The 17,182-nt window shown below is 48.4% G+C and overlaps 1 long non-coding RNA gene across 4 annotated transcripts in view; it reads left to right on the top strand.

The window, feature by feature from the left end:
* Positions 1 to 17,182, top strand: part of LOC103347188 (uncharacterized) — a 64,387-nt gene that overhangs the window by 17,716 nt on the left and 29,489 nt on the right. For 2 of the 4 annotated variants that reach the window (XR_007913583.2, XR_011382470.1), the window contains exons 1-2: positions 13,092 to 14,538; positions 14,657 to 14,760. This is a non-coding gene — a long non-coding RNA (uncharacterized lncRNA). The other 2 variants (XR_011382468.1, XR_011382469.1) reach the window with 2 other exon arrangements.

Genomic DNA, 17,182 nt, shown 5'->3' with positions numbered 1-17,182 from the left:
ATTTAACTGGCATTTGACCAGTGTTTACTGCATAGCCTGACTTAGAGGAGAAGTTGTGGCAGACGTCTCTGCCATCCTTTGGCTTCCAGATATTTACCATGTAGCCAGTGGGTTATGGGCCTGGGTTTCCGGGTTTAACTAGTCTTACCGTGTAACCCATAAGTTTAAGTTTTTGGGCTTCTGGGCTTTCACTGTGTAGCCTGTGGACACTAGAGCTTCTTGGGCTCCTGGAACCCAGTTCTCTAGCATCTGCCGCATAACCATCCCCCGTCGTCTCTAAGTCTCTTTTGGAACACTTTCTCCCTTTTGGCTAGACCTCCCATTTGATGCACCTTTGAACTAGCAATACATTTGAACTAGCAATGCCTGGTTGTTCAGCATTAGCTGGACAGAGACTTTGTCAGTCCCTCTTTAAAGGATCTGGCTTCTGAGCCAGAGACTGGAGCAGCTAGAAAGAAACACGTTTATAACTGAAGTTTAGCATCATTTCACATCTTGGCACCACTTTTAATCTAAACAGCTGATTGGTTATTATCTCTGCAAGATGAGAGATATCTCTTTCGACATCTCCAGGGGCCCTCTGGGGATGTCAAAAGTCCAGATAATTTAGAACTTTTATTTTCAGAACGTCTGTTAAAGGTGCCAAGAGAACTTAGAGTATCTGGTCAAAATTCCTTAACATCCTGAAATGATAGTCATTCAATAGTCAGGGTGATTTTAACACTTTTAGACCAGATCTAATCATAATGATATTTAACAATGCTTTTCATCAATCTGAACTTAACAGAGACAGTAGAGTACACAATAGATTACTTTGGCAGAACATGAATGCTATGTCTCTTGTTGTCGAATAAACCAGAAATAAAAACCTTGAACATTAGAGTTAGCACACAAAATCATCACATAACTCAGAATTATTTAACAGAGTCAAAAAGAGCTTACAGGACCTAACTTTAGAAATGGCAGAGTAACCGATTAAGCAGACACTGTTAAAAAGAGACGTTACAGTTTTTGCAAAAACAGATTTAAGATTTACGATTGAGACCATTTACTAACATTAGTACACATTTTTTAAAAGCCCCATTGTTGGCCGGCACCGTGGCTCACTAGGCTAATCCTCCACCTTGCGGCGCCGGCACCCCGGGTTCTAGTCCCAGTTGGGGCGCCGGATTATGTCCCAGTTGCCCCTCTTCCAGGTCAGCTCTCTGCTGTGGCCAGGGAGTGCAGTGGAGGATGGCCAAAGTACTTGGGCCCTGCACCCCATGGGAGACCAGGATAAGTACCTGGCTCCTGCCGTCGGATCAGCGCGGTGCACCAGCCGCAGCACTCCAGCCACGGTGGCCATTGGAGGGTGAACCAATGGCAAAGGAAGACCTTTCTATCTGTCTCTCTCTCTCACTGTCCACTCTGCCTGTCAAAAAATAAAAATAAAATAAAATAAATGAAAATCCCATTGTTATAATAGAAGATCAGACTTCAACTTTAGGTCAGTGTAATTTTGGCATTAACACTCAACTTAAAGAAAACTCTGTAAACAATTTTAAAATTGTAAACCTTTTAAAACTTTTCATGACTTGCTCACACCTTCTGAAACTTTACATGCGTAGTTACTTTTACATAGTCTTGAATTGTCATGTATGGACAACCTATGAGAATACATGCTAACAAACTCAGTCTCTCTTATCAAATTTGAGATGTTAAAAGTACACATAATACATTTTCCCAAGTTTTACTTAGCACCAATGCCTAGATAACTTAAAACAGAGTTATTGATGAATACCACACCATTATCTGAATTAAAAGTCAAAATTACATTTCCCATGCTTTTAAGTAACATAAGGATAACACCTGAACAGCAACAGGGACACTAGTGCATGTTTACAACTTTGAAAAGATCTTCATCATTAAGAGAAACAAGTTTAAAGCATATCAAAGACATGTAAAACTGAGCAAGTGAGCCAATGAGCAAACCTAAGGGTGTTTGCATTAACTCAATTCTCTGAACCAATCTGTATTGGCTTACTTTAGTTAACAACATAAAGGCCTGTATACACAGAATTTACTTCTCATTTTCATAAGACCACTCTAGCTGGAAAGCAAAAACATGAATACAGCATAGGTCTGACACCATTTACAACATTTTAATACATTTCACATAATCTGAGTTGACTCAAACAGCTGTTACTTTAACAAATTTTAGAGTCTCGTCCTTTGAGAGTTCCAGGGATCTGACTGGAAGCTCAAAGTTGGAAGACTTGGTTTAGAATTTAAGCTGTCAGAGAGTCAAGTGGTTTAGTCAACAATTAGTATGTTTCTGATCAGTTGGGTAATCACTCAAACATTAAAACAGACAAATAATGTAAACAACTTCGTGTTGCAGTTTTCCCAATCAAGACTCATAATGGCAATAGAAAAACACAAAACCTTCAAGGCACGTGAACGAATGCTCTCATCAGATAAGTCAGGGACAGCAGCACAGAAAAGAACTAGTCATCAGCATATGAGCCCATTGCTTAGGCTTCCATGAACTGCAAAGAGAAACCCATCAGGTTGGAAAGGGTTAATGGATTACGTGTTCTGGCTCCCTTAGATAAGGCCAGCAGTAGTATTGAATTGGAAATTCCTCCAGGGGAGAAAAAAAGCAGCCCTGGGTGGGTGGGGGGAGTGCTCTCCCTAGAGATATCTGGCTATGCCTGCCTGGGTGCAGCAGGCCACAAGGACTGGAATAGAGTGCAGAGAAAGGCTGGGATCCCCCATTTACAGGGAAGACTGCGCACGCCGGGGCCTAGCAGGACTGGCCGTGGGGTTGGGTAGGTGTGCCATTTCACCAAGAGTGCTGGGAACCTCCTATAATTCAACCAAATCCAGATCAATCAGGACTACTGCAGACACTCAGTCAATTAAAACAGATGGTTAACTTCAGCTCCTTTCCAGATTCAGTCCTCAGGCAATCAAAGCTTAGCAACAGTAATGGTTCACAAAAACTTTAAGACGCACCAGAGCTACCATAAGCTGCAAAGACAGAAAACCTTCTACCAGGTTGGAAAAGGTTAACATGTAACAGCTTTTCCCTAGGTGGAGAGACCTGTGGAATTCCCTCTCCCTTTCTCCAGGCCAGCAGTGTAGGAATGGAGATGAGCAGAGCCTAGCCAAGAGTGGGGGAGGGAGACGGAAAGCTACAGAGGATGAGACTTGAGCGACTGCCCTCACCTTCCCCTACAAATCCCAGCTGGAGGAGAGCATAGGGAAAAGCCCTGATGTCTGGGGCTGAGTGGGTGTTTGAAATCTCCTATCACTCAAGATTGCCCACTACCTAGTTGTCCGAGTTTACCTGGAGGGCCAATATTAGCCTCGGCCGAAGCTAAGCCCTGCTCGCGTAGCAGTAGGCAGCGTGACCAGGCATCCCTCTGAGAGAGAGACCTGGTCCTCGGGTCACAGTCCGGCTGCCGGGAAGCCAAAGAAAGCTCAGGGGGTCTCCAGGCTCTCAGCCAACTGCCCTTCCTAATTTCCCTCCCGTTCCTTACAATCCCTCTGGAGTTTTGGCCATAGCTAAGCCGTAGCCTGGGGGACTCCGTGTTCTCAGAGAGCTGTGGGGTGCTGGACACTCAATGGTCACTTCCACAGATCCGGTCCCGCTTGAGGGAAGGAATACTGACCTCCAATGTCTTCTCAAAGTCCCTCCGTGGTCACCAAAATGTTACTGGAGAAAATGCAGGGTTCTTGTCTTCACGCAAGAAGAATTCAGGCATGAGACAGAGAGTAGTGGGAGGTAAAATAGCAAGGTTTATTAGGGAAGGGGCATCCATAAGGATGGATGGGCACCTCTCCAGACAGGACCTGGGAAAGAGTGCAGTCGCTGGGACTTGGGGGGGGGGGAGGGGAGGAAGGAGCGAGGTTACATGGTTGAGTGGAGAGAGTACACCTGGCCAGACCAGGCGGGCAGCTCAGCAGAGAGGCAGAGGGCTGAGTGTGCAGTCTGGTTGAGGCCGGGGGGGGGGGGGGATAGGGTTAAGGAGATGGGTCTTTGTCTTCACACATCTCCTCCTGAAACAAAGGATTTTATGGCTGTAAATATTAAGAAGCTCCTATCTGAGTTTTCCCTTGAAGGTATCAGACAAGAGGAGCCTAGCTGGTACCATCCTGGGTTCACAGGAAAGGTGAGTAGGACCCTCTAGAGAATGGGGATCCGGAGCAGGGTGTTTGAAATGCAGACACTGGGCTGCATCTGGGAGATTGTGGAAGATTTGTCAGGCAGAAGGGGTGGGGACCCCCCCCCCACCTGGTAGGTTATCAGGTAGAAGGGGGTAGGGCAGAATGTGAATACCGGGCTGCCCCTGAAACATTGTCAGCAGATGCATATGCTGAACATAGATGTCTTCTCTTTAGACCTTTATGTCACACACACACATAAGCTCATAACTAACTTCCTACCTAACACCCCCAGCCCGGCCACTCACTAGAGCTCCACAGGAAAAGTTCCCAGTATTTCTGACCAGCAATGTGTATACCTTTAACACACATTTTAAAAACACACTGGTTGTTGTTTTGTTTTAAATCAAATTTGTTTCTTTAAATAAAATCTCAGCAGTAAAACTGGCAGCTGAGCCCACAATCTTCACCTGGGAGGCCCCTCCCTCCCCTGTGGTCCAGAGCAGCTTCTGGAAGGGCTTCACACCCTAAGGGCACCATTGTTCTGGGGCCTTGGATTTTGCCTCCAGGACAGAGTGAGGAGCTGAGAGGGCTCCCCCTCCACCATGGGCACTTTCCAAGGATTTTCTGAAGACCTCCTAGAGCTGGGAGGCCTCTGCGAGTTGATTGAGATGTCACACTCACAAGCTGCCAGACAGACTGGCGCTGACCCAGGACTTCTCTCACCCAGTGCTTGTTTAGAGAAAGAAGTCAGGGCCAGAACCCCAAGACCTTGCAACTCCAGGTTGTTTTTTTTTTTTTTTTTTTTTTTTTCACAGGCAGAGGTAGAAAGAGAGAGAGAGAGAGACAGAGAGAAAGGTCTTCCGTCCATTGGTTCATTCCCCAAATGGCCATAACGGCCGGCGCTGCCTGAAGAATCTAACTCGGCTCCAATAGAAGAAGTCCTCAGAGAAACGAATATCATGAAACACCTATTCTTGGTTTCAAAGTGTTTTTTTGCATGAAAACATTTCTGAATTCCACTTTTCCACCGACACTGTGAAGTTCCCTGCTCCAGCAATACACGACCAAAGCTGGTTCCTACCCCTACCCTTCCCATCTTTCCCCACACCTCCCACCCCTTCATTCTGAAGGGAACCCAAGACACTGTTCTACCTAAACTACTTGCACGTACATCTTTAAAATGCAGAAAACTTTTTAAGGCAACCCCAAGTTGGGTTAATTTTTAAACACCTGAGCCTTTGGGAAATCCTACCCCTGCATTCAGCCAGGCGGTAGCCAGAGACAATGACACCTGTGACACTAGAGGCCCCTGGACCACGAGCCTGCACTTCTGAAAGACGAAAGCTCAAAGCCCCACAGAACACCAGGACAGAGAGAACCCAGCCTTGCGGACAAAGCCGCACACGGAAACTCACCATTGGAAGCCATGTCTGGGAGCCCTCCTGAGACTGTCTTCCTGGGCAGTGAAGTGAGGGAGGCTGGCACAGTATTCATTTAATATAAACCTGGGATGGCCACCCTAGGCACGCCTTAGATCCAGCCCCTCTCCAGCCCCTGCCACACCCTACACACAGCTCCCCCTAGGCACAACTGGCCTTCCAAAATCTCCATTTGTATCTCCAGTCACTGAACACCCACTGGAACTAATTTTCTCATTTAGCCAAATTATAACTGATAACTGAGAGTTTGGAGGCTGGTGAGGCCAGAGACTCACAGCGAATGAGGACGTTAAAGAATATAAGACTGCAGGCATTGTGGCAAAGCTTGTTAAGCTGCCACGTAGGATGCCCCCAGCCCATAGCAGAGTGTGGGTTCCAGTCCCAGTTACTCTGCTCCCAATCCGGCTTCACACCAAAGTAACCAGGGAACCAGCAGGTGATGGCTCAGGTGCATGGGCCCTATAGCCTACACTGGGAGACCTGGATGCATTTCTAGGTTCCTGGCTTCAGCCTGACCCAGCTTTGGCTGTTGTAGACATTTGGGGAGTGAACCAGCAAACAGAAGGTTTCTCTCTCTCTTGCTCTCTCTCACTCAGCCTCTCAGGTACACAAAAATAAATGGTTTTCAGAAGTCAGCATAAGGGGCCAGCATTAAGGTATAGTGGGTATGGCAGCATCCCACACGGGTGCTGGCTCATGTCCTGGCTGCTGCACTTCCCATGCAGCTCCCTGCTAATGGCTTGGGAAAGCAGTGGAAGATACCCCAAGGGCTTTGGACCCTGCCACCCACATGGGAGACTCAGAAGAAGCTCCAGGCTCCTGGCTTTGGCCTGGGCTAGCCTTGCCTGTTGCAGCCATCTGGGAAGAAGATTCTCTCTCTCTCTCTCTCTCTCTCTCTCTCTCTCTCTGTAGCTCTTTCAAATAAAACAAATCTTAAAAAGTCAATATAAGTCTAACATCATACAGTAATTAAATCATTGAAATAATTCATTCAAAACAGCCAAAACCTCCATAGAATAGTTTGAGAACTGGACGTCTGAAAGGACACTAGGGCTGAGAGAAAATGAACTAAAATTAAGTTGGGGAGCCGATGCTGTGGCATAGTGGGGAAAGCCATGGCCTGCCGTGCTGGCATCCCATATGGACACTGGTTCATGTCCAGGCTGCTCCACTTCCGATCCAGCTCTCTGTTACAGCCTGGGAAAGCAGTAGAGGATGGCCCAAGTGCTTGGGTCCCTGCACCACATGGGAGGCCTGGAAGAAGTTCCTAGCTCCTGGCTTCAGATCAGTGCAGCTCCAGCCATTGCAGGCAATTGGGGAGTGAACCAGAGGATGGAAGATCTCTTTCTCTCTCTCTCTTCCCCCCTTCTCCTTCTCTCTCCGTGTAGCTCTGACTTTCAAATAAATAAATAAATCTTTAAAAAATTTAAGTTGGACCTAGCCTGGTTTCCCTGGCTTTTTTTTTTTTTGTCTGTAATTCAAAGTTCAGTACCTTAGCACCGAGAATTTCCACTAGATGGTGCCTTTCCCTCTTCCATCAAACTTGTTTCAAAGAATATTTTGACCAGGTAAATTCACTTGCTGTTATGCTCTCCCCAACTCCAGGCAGTCACTTCTATTCTCATGCCATTATTTAGACATCACTGGCAAAGGTCAACATACCAGCTCCCACACTGCCCAATCGTAGTGCTCACCTTCTAAATCATCAACCTCTATTGGACAATCTCTCTTTTTCTACCTGAACAACTCAGGAGAGTTTTCATATTTTTCCTGTGGACCTTGACTTCGGGGGATGTTCACGGAGTAGTGCATTGACCTTGCTTTGTTAAGATTTACAGGCGTTGCTGGGGCATAGTAGGCTGAGCCTCTACCTGCATCACCAGCATCCCAGTTCCAGTCCCAGCTGCTTCTCTTCAGATCTGGTTCTGTGCTGTGGCCTGGGAAAGCAGCGGAAGATGACCCAAGTGCTGGGGCCCCAGCACCCGCATGGGAGACCAGGAAGAAGCTCCCAGCTCCTGGCTTTGGATTGGCCCAGCTCTTACTGTTTCAGCCATTTGGGGAGGAAACCAGCAGATGGAAGACTTTTCTCTCTGTCTCTCCCTCTCTCTCTCTATAACTCTATCTCTCAAATAAATAAATAAAACCTTTAAAATGTTATTTATTTATTTATTTGAAAGCAAGAGAGTGAGAGAAAGAGATCTTGCCTCTGTTGGTTCCCTCCTCAGATGGCTGCAATGGCTGGAACTGTGCAGATCCTAAGCCAGGAGCCAGGAGCTTCCTACAGGTCTCCCACACGTATGCAGGGCCCAAGGACTTGGGCCATCCTCCACTGCTTTCCCAGCCCACAGCAGAGAGCTGGATCAGAAGTGGAGCAGCCAGTTCTCAAACTGGCACCCATATGGGATTTCAGTGCTTCAGGCTAGGGTGATAACCTGCTAAGCCACAGCTTATCCTATATGCCTGCCTATGACACCAACACACACCCAATCCTGTGTATTGAGCCCTGCAGTGTAGGTGTGACCAGCACAAATATAGTCCCTGAAATCAGTATTCAGGTGAACTTTAGAAACACATGCCTCCCAATTATCACCTACAAGGAAAAGCCAGAACTTGGGGGAACTCCTGGCAGCTTTATGACCTGGCTCCCACTCCCGTTCAGCTTGGCCTTGGAGAATCACCACTGGCCAACTGTGAGCTCCCACCAGGCTTGTACATGTCTGAGAACTGAAAACCTCTGTCCTGCCAGCCTGACACCTGTTTCAAGTGCTACAGGAAGAGTTCCCAGTGATGCTGGAAGAAATTTGACCACAATCAAGTTATCAGCATGGCAATTTTGATAAAGGTCATCGGTTTAAAAAAGAATAAAACAAAGTGTGGTAACAAATGAACTTGAGATTCTGGTGCTCTACAGAGTGGACTTGTGTTTCCTAAATGTCTTTTCTCTGGACTTTTTATTATTATTATTATTATTTCCGAGATGTTTGGAATTTTTTTCACTTTTGGGATCAATGACTTATATATTCATTTCCCCCATTGTTTCTGTGATGTCAACAGTTTAACTTACAAGTCCAAACCTATGTTCAGTTCGTTGTTTACCTGTTCAAAATGTAGCATTTTCAGGCCAGAGTTGGGTGCAGTGGGTTAAGCTGCTGCTGTCTGCAATGCCAGCATCCCACATGGACATCAATTTGATTCCTGGCTGCTCCATTTCTGATTCAGCTCCCTATTAATGTGCCTGGAAAAGCAGTGCAAGAAGGCCCTGCACCCACTTAGGATACTAGAAGAAGCTCCTGGCTTCAGCCTGGCTCAGCTCTGGCCATTGTGCCCATTTGGGGCATGCACTGGTAGATGAAAGATCTCGACCTCCATATCTCTCCCTTCCCCCCACTTTGTCTCTGTAACTCTGCCTTCAAATAAATAAATAAATCTTTATTATTATTTGAAAGGTAGACTTACATAGAGAGAGGGAAAGAAAGATCTTCCATCTGCTGGTTTACTCCTAAAAGGCTGCAACAGCCAAGCCTGGGCCAGGCAGAAGCCAGGAGCTTCATCCAGGTATCCTGTGTGGGTGCAGGTGAAGTAACACCTTGACAGTAGGGACTCCATTTTGGGGAACCTGAGACTCCATTCTGGGAAGGTGCCTCCCCAACACACACATACACCATGAGGCTCTGCTCTGAAACTATGGTCTAAAACAGTTGAACAATAGCAGTCCACTACATCACACTAGGCAGAGCATAGAAACCCCCTAGCATGATCGCTCAAGCTTGGAAGTGGATAGGCTGCACCTGGGTTAATGATAAAAATGTAATTTGTCTATGTCCTACATATGATTAAAACCAATACCTGGATTAATGTCAAGATTATAATTGAAATTGTTAAGATTGCAACTGGCATTGTCAAGATTATAATTGATACTCGTTTCGCATCGGTTTTAGGTCAGCTTGACCCCCATAACCATGTATTCCCCCCGATCCTAGCAACCATGTATTCCCATCCCAATTTTGCAGTTTTTGCCTTTATAAACCCTGTTGCTTTGGGCTTCAGGGTCGAGAGTTCTTTTGGGCATGAGCCCACTCTCCACCGCCGGCAATAAAGGACCATCAAATTTTATCAATGTGTGGTGCTCCTTTGTTTACACTCACTCAGGTACAACACAGGGGCCCAAGCAACTGGATCACCCTCTGCTGCTTTCCCAGGCACATTAGCAGGGAGCTGGATCAGAAGCGGAGTTCCAGCCGTTGTGGCCATCTGGGGAGAGGACCAGCGGATGGAAGACCTCTCTTTCTCTCCCTCTCTGCCTCTGCCTCTGCCTCTCTGCCTTTCAAATAAATAAATACATCTTTAACAATAAGTGGCACCACTGGGAAACAAATGGATGCCCATATGGGATGCTAGTATCGCAAGCAGCAGCTTAACCTAGTGAACAACACTGGCCCTAATAAATCTTTTTTTCTTTTAATGTAGCATTTTTTTTCCATGACCTGACATGTTAAAGCCACAGCCCATCAGTTTGGTGAATCCGGTAAACTGTAAACTGGTGATTCATCAAACTGACTTCCAGCACACTGAGTTTTCCTAATGATTTTCTGTCAAATGCCCACTTAATGAGATTGCAGTTTCTTTATCTTTTTCTCTTTCTCTTTCTCTTTCTTTTCTTTTCTTTTTTTTTTTTTGACAAGCAGAGTTAGACAGTGAGAGAGGGACACAGAGAAAGGTCTTCCTTCCATTGGTTCACCCTACAAAGGCCACTACAGCCAGAGCACTGCGCCGATCCAAAGCCAGGAGCCAGGCACTTCTCCTGGCCATCCTCCACTCTCTACTCGGGCCACAGCAGAGAGCTGGACTGGAAGAGGAGCAACTGGGACAGAATCCGGCACTCCAACTGGACTAGAACCTGGAGTACCAGCGCCACAGGCAGAGGATTAGCCTAGTGAGCCGTGGCGCCAGCAATGAATGTGCATTTTCCCAAACCGAACTTTAGCTATCTGCTTGACCCTTTCTCAGACATCTCAATGCTTAATCCACTAGACTGCAACAATAGTAAGAACAACAGCCAACATTACTTTTTTACTCTGTGCCGCCTCTCGCCTAACCATGAAGCAGTTATGAACGAATGTCCTCTATACCCAATTCCTGCAGGAAACCTACTGAGCATCATCATCATCAGTCATCACAATGATTTGAGCTTTACACCCTTGGGCAAGAAACCGCCCTGGTCCCACCCACATCTCAATACCACCTCCTGGGGCCAGCGCTGTGGCACAGTAGGCTAAGGACCTGGCCTGGAGCGCCAGTATCACATATGGGCGCCAGTTTCAGAACTGGCTACTCCACTTCCGATCCAGCTCTCTACTATGGCCTTGGAAGGCAGTGGAGGATGGAGCAAGTCCTTGGGTCCCTGGACCCGATGAGACTGGGGGTGGGGTGTTGGGGGAGATAATGGCTCCTGGCTTCAGATCAGCACAGCTATGGCCATTGTGGCCAATTAGGGAGTGAAACCGGCAATGGAAGCTCTCTCTCTCTCTCTCTCTCTCTCTCTCTTTCTGCCTCTCCTCTCTCTGTGTAACTCTGACTTTCAAATAAATAAATAAATAAAAATTGATCACATTTGTGAGCTGGAAGATCAGGCCTCCACCCCACCCCGAGTGACCTCATGCCCCTACCTGACCACACCTCTGTGCCCACCTGCCAATCAGGGTAATTAACCTCTTGTCTGGAAAGGCAGGGACAGCCCTGCTATGAGTGGCATTAGGAATCAGAAGAGTTTTGATCTGCGGACAATTTCACAGTTTCTTCTAGCAATGAAATTTAATTTCACATTGTTTCTTCTAGCAACCAAAAACTACCCTAATTCTCCAGATGCACGATGCTTTCTTCATGTTGTTCTCCCCATCCGATGACACTGGGAGAGTGTGGGGTGTTTGCTGTGACTCAGCACATGCCCATCCTGCTCTGCAGACATCTCATCACACTCCTCTGGCGCTACTGGACAGCCCTCTACTGCTGCACTACGTGTGAATTTACATGTGGGAGAGGAGAGTTCGAGTCCTGGCTGCTCTGCTTCCAACCCAGCTTCCTGCTAATGTGCCTGGGAGGCAGCAGAGGGTCCAAGTACTTGGGTTCCTCTTCTCCACACGGGAAACTCAGATGGAGTCTTCCTGACTGTGGCTTCAGCCTGGTGCTGGCCCCACCCCAGCTGTTGTGAGCATTTGGGGAATGCACCAGAACATGGAATGGTTGTCTCTGTCTCTCTCTCTCCTGCCTCCCATCTCTGTCACTCTGCCTATGGTTACTAAGCGTACCTAAAAGGTAATCTATAGAATTGAAATGGACACTCTGAGATGCAATGATGGTTTACAGCCCTTGTCTCTACAGTTTGTTGAACTCTTTACTTAGTGTAGGGATAATGAGTATAAAGTAAACTGAAAATAAATCTTTGTAAAAATTAAGATTCGATGGCTGGTGCCGCGGCTCACTAGGCTAATCCTCCGCCTTGTGTGCCGGCACACTGGGTTCTAGTCCCGATCGGGGCACCAGATTCTGTCGCAGTTGCCCTTCTTCCAAGCCAGCTCTCTGCTGTGGCCAGGGAGTGCAGTGGAAGATGGCACAAGTGCTTGGGCCCTGCACCCCATGGGAGACCAGGAGAAGTACCTGGCTCCTGCCATCAGATCAGCGTGGTGCGCCAGCCCCAGTCCGCCACCTATGGCGGCCACTGGAGGGTGAACCAAGGTAAAGGAAGACCTTTCTCTCTTTCTCTCTGTCCACTCTGCCTGTCAAACAAAAAAAAAATTTAGGATTGGGACTAGGAGAGGGAGGAGGAAGAAGGATGGGAGCGTGGGTGGGAAGGATCACCATGCTCCTAAATGTATATATGAAATACATGCAATTTGTATATAATATTTGTATATTAAACTCGTTGCTGGAGGCCAGCCTTACCTTGATACTCAAGCCACAAAAGAACACAACAAGAAAGGATAGGTGAAAATCTCTGATGAACATAGATGGAAAATTTTTAACATACTGCCAAATCAAAACTGACAGCAATCAAAAAGATCCATCATGGTCAAGTGGTCATAGTTCAAGGATGCCTATATGTGGATGCCAGGGCCACAGGTGGTGGCCTAGCCTACTGCACCCAGAACCGGCCCCTATTTATCGTTTTTTAAAAAACATGTATGTATAGGAAAGACAGCGTTACAGAGAGCGACGCTTGGAAAGGATGTTCCCTACAGATAGTGACCAGGCCAAGACGGGGCTGGCCGGGAGCCCTCTCCCTCCCCGCGGGCTGGGCGGAGCTGCCGCCCAGGTCCACCCCTGCTGGCCCCGCGTACACCACACTGGTAGCGCAGCCGGCCGCGATGCCAAGAACACAGCTGCAGCGATGGCGATGGCGATGATGGCAGGCAACGCGGCCTACTTCCAGAGGGGCAGTCTGTTCTGGTTCGCGGTCATCATGTTCTCCTTAGGCTACTGCACGGTAGGGTCCTCGGAGTTGGGACAACCGCCTGGAGCAAGCGCTCCTCTCATCCAGGGGTCCGCCTCCACTTGGAGGAGAGCCCGCGCAGGCGCAGTTCCAGCTCTTCCCCAGAAGGAGGCGCAGGCGCAGGCGCTGGCGCTGGCGCAAGCGCAAGCGCAAGCAAAGGCTTTTGGTAGGTGTTCCTGGCCCTGCGAAACCAGTTGGCCTGGCTTTCCTCACTTGGGGGCGGGCACGTCTCCCCACCTGACCACTGAGAGCCATGGTACTGGCAAACACGATGGCCGGAAGGGATGCTACCGCCTATTGCCTACCGCCTGACCGTTGCCATCCCTCCTCACGGGGCTGGGGCTGGGATTCTTTGCGGTGAGGCAAAGGGCGCGAGCGCGGGCACTTGTGTTTTGGCCCTCCGGGCTGTCGTAGCGCGAGGGGCGCCGTGGGAACGGCGTCGGTACGCATGCGCGCCTGGTGGTTGCCTAGGTTACTAAAGCCAGCGGGCGCTAAGCGGGGTTTTAGAAGGTTTAGAGTGTTTGAAGCAGGGGGAGTTGCTTGGAAAACAGCGGATAAAGCCAAGGGACGGCTAGGATTTCACTGGTGAGCAAGAACCGGTGTGACAGCAGGAGGACAGCTCTACTGCGGGGAGGAGTGACTTTCGTCTCACTTCCAGGATAACGAACGGGAAAGACGCCCGGAAACAGGTTGGGGAAAACCGGTATCATGTAGGAGGAAGGCGAAGCTATTTTGGATCTTTCCCGGGAGATCCTGGAACCTGGACGGGTGTCATTTCCACAGCGGCGTCGCTCTGACCACCTCCGCCCTCCTTTCGCCGTGTGCAGGATGGAGGCGTGGGACTCTAGTTTCCCCGAGTGCCCTTTCTGTGCCAGGATCCCGCGACCCTGTTCGAACACACAAGCTGGGAAACTGAAGATTCGAGTTGGAATTTAGTGGAACTGGCAGATGCCAGCCCCTCTCCACCACGCGGTTAGGAGGCCGCAGTGATATGTTGTACTTTATTTGGAATATTGGGCTTTAAACAGCATCCTGGGAGAAGTAGTGTTGCCTTTGGTGCAGATCTAAGTGGAGCACTAAACTTTGGAGGGGTTGACAGAGATTCCCAGAAAGGCTTGTAACAGAGCCTGAGGAGGAGTTGGTAAGGTCACCACAAAAACCTTACATGAACGAGGAGTTGCTGTTAATCCTCCGCGAGTCTGATTTTCCGAGTGTGTCTGCGTGGTGTGCAAGAGTGGAAGAGCATGATTCTAACTGCGAGACTGAGCCCAAGCCACCGTTTGCAGGACAGAAGCTGGCCAAAGCACGCAGACTCCTACAAGTCTAGGAAATAATGTTTGGGGTGGAATTCATGAAAAATCGGATCCGTTCCGCCAGTGCATGGAGCCTGATCATCACCTCGTTTCTTTGTGGCACACATCCATTGGAGCTGCTTTTTAGAAATACAGGATGGAGATTCAGGTGCCCTCCTTCAGACCCTGTTTCCCCGGTAGTTACTTTGGTAGAATCGGTGTTCTTTCCTACCTGCTCGTCTTTCAGGTGCCCTAATGGTTTCTCTGTGCCTCTGGTTCTCTTTCAGTGGGTTGTCCTCTGGCCACACAGCATCCCTTATGAGAGCCTTGGGCTCCTGGGCTCGTTCACTCAGTACCTAGTGGACCATCATCACACCCTCCTGCACAACAGGTAAGGAGATCTGCAGAAACAACACACTGGTCTCTCTGGAGACCTTGAATGCCTGCAGCTGCCTTTAGTTATTGAAAATGGATCTAGTTCACGTTTAGGAATCTTTCCAGATTTCTGTTAGATTTTATCATTAGAAATCCACCTTAAAATAGACTGTTCCCAGATGCCTCTCTAACCACAGGTGAAACTTCAAGCAGATGCATAGGTAATCCTGGGCCCTCTGAGATGTCAGGAAGTCCAGCTGTTAAAGCCATAAGCTTTGTTCTAAATCAGATCATCCGATCATCGAGCAGGGGCTGAGGAGCCTGGCTTAGCGAACAGGGTGCAGCTGGTGCCTTCTCTCTCGTTCTTTTTTCCCTTGTTCCCCAGCAACAGCTGCCTTTGGACCCCTTGGAATGGTGGGAATAGTTAGGGCAAGGAGGACATAGTCTTCAGTGGGTGCTGCCTGGGGACCAGGCGTCTGGGAGCTGGGTATGCCTCAGACACAGTGCTGACTGTTTGTCTCTGGGAGGTCCTCAGAGGGATCCTCCTGTGCAGTTCTCTATGGCTGCTGCAGGTGCCTCCTCCAGCCTGCCTCTTGCAGTTCCATCCTTGGCATTTGTGTTTAGGGGAAATCATCCTCTTAGTGAGGTTACCTTTGTGTTGGGCCTCCAGGTCGGATTACCATTTAACCCTCCCAATCCCTCATATCAAGTGCCCTCCTGCAAGACCTGCAAGGCTCACAGTAAGCAGCCTCCAGTTCTCCCCGCGGGACCTTCTGCAAGTGGGGTCCTCAGGGAAGTCCTGTTCCTTTGCTCTCCCTCCGGGCAGGCTGAACCCATCTCTATGCTTTGGAGTGACACAGTCGCCCTTTGCCAGAGTGCAAGGGGATTTCCAGGTGGCTATGTTGAAACTGTTCTCTGGGCTTGAGACTGTGGTAGGAAATGCCCAAGTGTTCTGAGACTCCTTCCCAGTGGCCTCTTGGGCCTCCCTGAGGTCTTAGCCGAGGATGTTTGGCCCAGCCCTGCAGCTTGACAGCTCTTGTGACTGGCATTTGGAGCCTCTAATGAAAACCAAAAGACTGTGTTGTGTTGTACACTTCTTTGAAGGGAGAAGGAGAACAAGCCCAGGGAGGTTGCGTCTCTCTTACTGTGTTCCTAAAACCAGTCCTTTAAGGATCTAACGTGTTAGAATGTGCCATAGCTCACTATCAATCAGAATTAATACTCCTTTTGATTTGTGAGATCAGTGAAAGAGTAAATAAATTTGAATGCATGAATACATGAAGACATGGTATAAATTTGGAGCTTCCCAAATCCTACTGCCCAGGAATAACTACTTGTAATATTTTGTTGAGTTCCCTTTTGTTTTAATCCATACCTGGTAATTTTCAGTCCAGTCATCATCCTGTAGGAAAGAGTACTTTGTGCTGTATGTAGATACAGAACTGACCTTGGAGGTGGCAGGAAACCAACATTTACTAAGCACCTTCCATGTGCCAGTCCCTAAACAGGAGCTCACGGACACAATCAGGTTATAAAATAATCTCTTAAATCCCATGTTTTAAAAATACATACCTTTCTGAATTTCTTTTAACCAGAGATACGATTGGACTATATGTTTAACTTATGAGGGAAGGTGACATGCCAGGTGGCCCTGGCCAGGGGAAAGGGCCTGTGGGACGTACGAGCAACTACCAAACAGGACATCCAGTTACCACCTGACAGGAGATGGAAACAGCACGGGGTAAGCGCAGCACCCGGGCCACTCTCTGCATCTGGGTGTCTTCCTGCCAAACAGAGAAACCATGAAGTAATGATGGTGGATGTGGGAGTCTTAGAGGCTGGATATAGAGCCAAAGGGAGTCCTGCAAAGAAAAAGGTCAGCAGGCCAGCTCGGTCAATGTCAGGAGAGGGGCTACCTGGCCAGAGGCGCGCCTCTCCAACAGCTGATGATGGGCCATGCAGGCGACCCCTGTATTTCACCACCATCTTACACTGTTGAATTTGCCACCTCCTTAGGCTACCCACAAGCCTCTAGAAACACTAAGCTGAGCTCAAAGGCTTGCACTCGTCCTGGTAGAGCCTTCCTGATCACCCAGGGGCCGACCCAGGCCAGAACGTGAGCAATGTCCCCTGTCCCACAGCTGTGTCAACTCTGGGACCCTGAGACTGATTTGGGGGGAAAAATGAAAGCAATACACCTTCTCCCACCAGCTCAAGACGGCTCAGAAATGCCATCACCCATTGCTGAAGGAAGGATCCAGACACAGGCAGGCTCAGAGGTCTCAGACCTGAGATTCAGATGGATAAGGCAGCCACAGCCCCTCAACCCATGCAGGGTTCACTTTAAGCTAAGACTCCAGAGTAAGATTTTATAGGAAAAAAAGGACTCCTCTGGACACATGGTTGGAAAGCCAGAGTCCTAATTCATTAGGAACCAT

Source organism: Oryctolagus cuniculus, chromosome 15 (assembly GCF_964237555.1).
Source record: "Oryctolagus cuniculus chromosome 15, mOryCun1.1, whole genome shotgun sequence".
Taxonomy (NCBI): Eukaryota; Metazoa; Chordata; class Mammalia; order Lagomorpha; family Leporidae; genus Oryctolagus; species Oryctolagus cuniculus.
Note: the sequence above shows the minus strand (reverse complement) of the source record. Positions and strands in the feature narration are given on the sequence as shown.